This window comes from Typopeltis vanoorti, chromosome 24, assembly GCF_054136105.1.
Source record: "Typopeltis vanoorti isolate ZY-2024b chromosome 24, IOZ_Tvanoo_1.0, whole genome shotgun sequence".
NCBI classification, from domain to species: Eukaryota; Metazoa; Arthropoda; class Arachnida; order Uropygi; family Thelyphonidae; genus Typopeltis; species Typopeltis vanoorti.
This window is the reverse complement of record NC_143572.1, coordinates 18,450,375-18,456,374: the sequence shown is the minus strand read 5'-3', so window position 1 is coordinate 18,456,374 and position 6,000 is coordinate 18,450,375.

The window sequence follows — 6,000 nt, the reverse complement described above, 5'->3', positions numbered from 1 at the left end:
ACAATGAAAACTATAAAGCCTGATTTTCTTAGGAATTAATAAGAAACTGTGCTCCAACTTCGCATTTCAAATTTTGTTAAAATAAAATCTTGCTTGTCTCAATCTTTCACTGCACTCCGATTTTTCTTAAAAAAGAAAACAACAACAACAAAATGTAGTTAACAAAATAAACAACATACATAAAAGGTTTCTATGTTTCCGGAAGATTTTCTGAAGAAATGTGGAAAATAATAAAACTTAAGGATGATCAAAAGTTTGTACTGATTCATAGAGGAGCGTACAACATATGATTGTCTGCTTGATAAATTATAACCTAAGATAAACCGTAGCAGTTTTTGCTTCTATTTAAATTGTAATTCTTAAAAATAAAAACCAAAAATTCTAAACCCTGCATAGCATGAATATTAAGCTTTTCTGGAAATCAGTGAAATAAAATTGATTCCATGAGTATTAAGATATAAGGGAAAATACATAGAGTGACCTGATGAGCTTTAATTTTTATAGGTTTACAGAATTTGAAAAGATTACGGACTCAGTTCGGTGAATAATGCCCATAAAAGCACCAATAATAAAGTTTTTTGAGAAGAGGCCTTGTGGCAAGTGCCACTTCCACTGTATCACAGTGGAAGTGGCACTTGCGTCCTCTGCGCTTGGTCGCTCGAAGTCAGACTTAAGTTCAAGTCTAGTCGCCGACGAGAGGAACTTTTTCTAAGGCTTTCTTCGACCGATTCCCGAGTTAGTCGATCTCTGGCATGGGCAAGCGGGTTTTTCCTCCCAGAAACTCGGGTTTTTTTATCCCGTAAACTCAAGAAAATCGACTGGAGTACCCACATTACTTCAGACAGTAACATATCTTGTTAGGGTTAGGTACCAAGAGATGGCACTTGTTTGCCAGCCTCTTCATCGATGGCTGCTATGCTTAGTGATAGACGTGGGCCAGCTATCTCTGATTGGCTACCGGTGGAAACTGAACTGCCCACTCAGTCTCCAAAAATTAAATAGGATATTAAGGGAATAAAATGCGTTAGCTGATTTTTTTTTATTTGATCTTTCTTTTGATAAGATGAATCAAGGAAAAGAAGATCAATCGATTAACTTGGTCTCTTCTGAAGAGAATTGAGGATTGCTGGACTATAGATGAAGACAAGCGTGAAATAACTACACATACCAGCTGCTGATTTATAAACTTTCATGCAGGGATATGTAAACGTCACTTACGCTGCGCATATGCAAAATACTTGGTCACATGCTTCACCACATGTTCTAGCCAACTAAGAATACTGCTGATCGGTAATCGCCGATAGTGTTGATCACAATCGGAAAAACAAAGGATCATTTCCAGTTTGATAAAGGGCTTATTCTAGGCTCCTGTCTGGTTAGAGCCAAGTTTGAAAACTGCAGAACTCACTAGTTTCTCAAAAGGTGATATTTCCAGGGTGTTAATCAGTGAAAAAATAATCCCTATTGCTTGTCTAAGAGGCGCAACATTGGTGCTAAGATAGTCTGTGAGGACCGAGATCACCATCGTCTGAGAAGGCCTGCAAACAGACTTCCTGTGTGCAGCAGTTGACCACAGCATTTTATGAAGTCTGTTCCCGACCCATAACCAAACTGTGTGCAGGAAATTAGAGAGGATCGGTACAGGAAGTCGCATGCCTATACGGAAAACGCTGATTTATGCCAAGAACTGAAAAGTTCGTCTATAGGGTTGTCAGGAACATTTTGACTGAAAACTGGAAAAAAGTCATGTGGTCCGACGAGTCACGGTACAATTTGTTCTGTATCGACGGTAGGCAGAGAGCTTGCTGAGGCCACATGAAGCAATGAACCCAGCTTGCCTTGTAGACACAACTCAAGATTCAGGAGGTGGTGTCATGGTATGGATCATGTTCTGTTGTTACAGAACAGGTCACCTGATAATGCTGGAAGGTCAGGTGCTCTCTAAGGAATATCTGAACATTGTTGACAATCAAGTCCAACCTGCATTAATGACATGATGACTTTTAATCCAGCAGGTGACAGTTGTTTCATAGATGAGAATGCTACTGTCCACCGCACATGAATTGGTCAGCAGTGGTTCAGCAAGTATGACAGCAACTTCCACCCTCTTTCCTGGCCACCACAGACAGCATCTGAACTCTATTGAGAATGTATGGGACATGTCAGATAAAACAGATCCAGGAGCAAAGTCCTCTTCTGTCAAATCTGTGCAAGTTAAAGGATTGTGGTTAACGCCTGGTATGCTGTACACATAAATGTCACGTTGTGGAATCTATGCAAAATCGTATACATGTTATAATTCAGGCTAAATGAAGTCCAATACGGTATTAAACAAAAGTTTCTAATTCAGTGGCCGGTATATTTAGGAGAAATTCAGGAATAGAAAAGAACTATAGATTAAGATTTAGAGAGGGAGAGAGAGAGAGAGAGAGAGAGAGAGAGAGAGAGAGAGAGAGAGAGAGAGAGAGAGAGAGAGAGAGAGGGAGACAGAGAGATCCCAGATCTCTGAGTGGTTGTTCAGAAAAAAGCAATATGCACTATATTATTATTAGTAGTAGTATTATTAATATTATTATTATTATTATGCCGGTGTCTCCGTGGAGGCAGAAGACTCATCACAGAAGACCCTACATTGACACACTAACCATTATTCACACAATACCTATCATACCTCCCCTTAAATTCAATATGAAGCATTCACAACCACGTTTGGTAACGCCTTCCACACATTCACCAACCTCCAAGCAAAATTCTAGTCTTAACACCCTTGTTAACCACACTCTTAAGCAATCTCCTGCACTGTTCAGAAAAGGTCATCAGTATCAATCTTATAAAACTCCTTTAATAATTTATATCCCTCTATCATATTCCCTCTCCTACGTCTATCAGCTAGTTTTTGGAGCCCACAAACCTTCATTCTTTCCTCATAGGAAATATTCCACAGATCTGCAAAAACTTTGTAACTAGCCACTGGATTCTCTCCACCAGTTCTTCATCACCAACTAATCCAATTGACCAGATCTGTGTGCACTAGTCCAAATGTAGTCTTATCAATGCCTTATAAAGTGGAACAATCACTTCCATATCCCTGCTTTTCAGTGTGGCCTTCAACAACGGTGTAATTTGATGTGATGTTTTGGCAACCTTTGCAATATGTCCTCTAAACGTAAGTTCTCTGTCCACAGTAACCTCCCCCAAATCCCTTGTCTCATTGACTTCTTGCAGTTCAATTACATTAATATAGTACACAGCATGTGATCTCATCCTCCCGAAGTGCATCATTTTTCACTCAGCAACGTTAAATTGACAGCCATTTACGTTAGCTCACACTGCGAGCCATCATGCAAGATATCTACATCATTTGAATTGACTATCGCTCTTCCCAATTTAGCATCATCAGCAATCAGATATTTCCTTATTTCCAGTGTCATTAATGTACAAATTAAACAACAGAGTACCAAGGTCCGAGCCCTAAAGTACACCACTAGTCACCTGCCTTCTCCTGTACTCAGCCCCTCCATAAAATATTCTTTGATATCTGTCCTTCAACCACCCTATATACAGTATATGTGAAATATAGGTGAAAAATATTTCTGAATATTGGACTACATGTAGATGTGAAAGTCTTATGGGTAAGATGTGTGGAGGTTAATGTAAATGGAAGATGATATGCTTAATATCGTTAGTAACTGGACAGTTATTTTCAAGTTTTATAGGAAGCCAGCAAAAGAAAAGAAAAGAAAACAAATGTGGAAAGAGGCAGATTGATAGACTGCTGGTTGAAGGAGAACCAAGAGAAGGCTACATTTTAGTCGGTTGAATATATGGTTAGATTATCTTATTATTATTATTATTATTATTATTATTATTATTATTATTATTATTATTATTATTAAACGATTGTTGAAATTTTGTGTGAATGCTGCAAGATTGTACATCTAAAAAGGATGAGACAAGTTTGTCGGATTAGTTGGAATTATAGCTGAAACAACTAAGAGTAACTATGTGTGTACTCATGCAGTCTATTTCTTTTGTGGATTGAAAAACTATTTGTCAAGAGATAAAATCCTCCCATTTCACTATAAGAACATCGAAATGACATTCTATTTAAAAGATCTTATAAAGTTTATTAAGAATCATGACATGATTTGATGCTACGCACTTCCAGCCAAGAGCAAATATGGCCACGTCTTCGTCAGTGTACTGTTTATGCGAATAAGACAACGAAATATATCAGCAATTTGAAAAAGTGAATGTGATTTACGGTTAGTAAGAAGTCACAGATGAATAAGATGGAAAAATATTAAAAAGAAGGTAGATGAAGTCTAATTAAGATTAAATTGTTTAGGTGTATTCATACGATTTAATTCCATCTGAACTGGTTGGGAATGATAGATGCTGATATGCTCAGCAAAGAAAAATCAAGGAAAGCTAGCATTTTTCATAATCAGAAGGTGAGGAGGTCAAGTTCCATAAGAATATTAAGGACCTAAACCAGAGGTGGAAGAACGACTTACAATATCTTTGCCACTGGAAAAGACTATATACCTAGAGTCCGAATAATAAATCAACTAGGGGTTAAATGGATGAATAACACCATTAAGCTTGAGCTGCAAAAAAAGAAACAACTATGGAGGGAATTTAAGGAGAAAGGTGACCAGCAGGCACACGAACGGTATAAAGCGCAGGCCAGAAGGGTAACGAGTGTGGTAAGAAAAGCAAAAAAGAATTACGAAAGAACATTGGCCATGCTGGCTAAAGAGAATCCTAAACAGTTTTTTAGATGTGTAGGAAAAACGGACATGGCAGAATGATTTTAAAGAATGACGATGGTAGGGAGGTAACTGAATCAGTTGATATAGTCGAGTTACTGAGTGAGCACTTTGCAAGAATATATCATCCAGGTGGTGACATTGCAGAAAACGAATGTACCAGTAGATTATACGGGAATTGTGGTGAATGAAGTGAGGTGAGTAGGCTATTGCATAACCTCAATGTCAATACATCTGTGGGAGTGGATGGTATACCAGCTCGTGTTGTACGAGAAGCAGCTAAAGAATTGTCAGTACCCTTGACCATTTTGTTTAATTTGAGTCTCGGGTCTGGGTTAGACCCGAGGAGGTGGAAAGAGGGGAAAATAGTTCCACTGCATAAAGGTGGTTCCAAGACTGCTGTTGTAAATTACCGACCGATTAGCATATCAGGAATCATTGTCTAGGTCCTAGAGAAATTAGTCAAGAAAATAATACAGGATTGCATAGATGAAAATGGGATATTGTATGGGGGACTAAAAGGAGTGGAATCTAAAAGACGGCTTGTGACTAGTCGAGTGCCACAGGGCTCTGTTCTTGGACCACTGCTTTTCGATTTGTTCATCAATGATATAGGAAAGGATTTAAGAAGTGTTCACTTGTTTGCTGATGATGCAAAGTTGGGTAGAGCAATTATGGGTGTACAGGATGTCAAACTTTTGATGATTTGGATAGTTTGGAGGACTGGGCTAGGAAAAATGGATGTCAATTTAATGTGCCAAAGTGTAAGGTTATGCACTTTGGGGTGAAAAGAATAGCAGCAGTATATCGCATTGGTGGAACCGTACTCCAGGAGATTGATGAGGCCAGGGATTTGGGAGTGTTGGTGGATAGGGAATTGAAGTTTAGGGAGCACATTGCAAAAGTGACTAAAACAGCTCACCAAATCACTTGGCTTCTGAAAAATACTTTAACATGCAGAGACAAACAAGTTGTTGTTGCTCTGTATCGAGCCTTGATAAGACCCCATCTGGACTACTGTGCCCAGTTATGGGCACCAGGGTTTCTTCGTGATGGGGAGGAGGTGGAGAGGATCCAGAGACGAGTGACCAAGATGATAGCAGGTTTGTGGAATGAACCTTATGAGAATAGGTTGAAGATTTGTGAGTTGCAGAAATTGGTCGATAGGCGAAGGAGGGGTGATATGATTGAGACATTCAAATTACTGAAGAGTTTCTATAAGATTGAT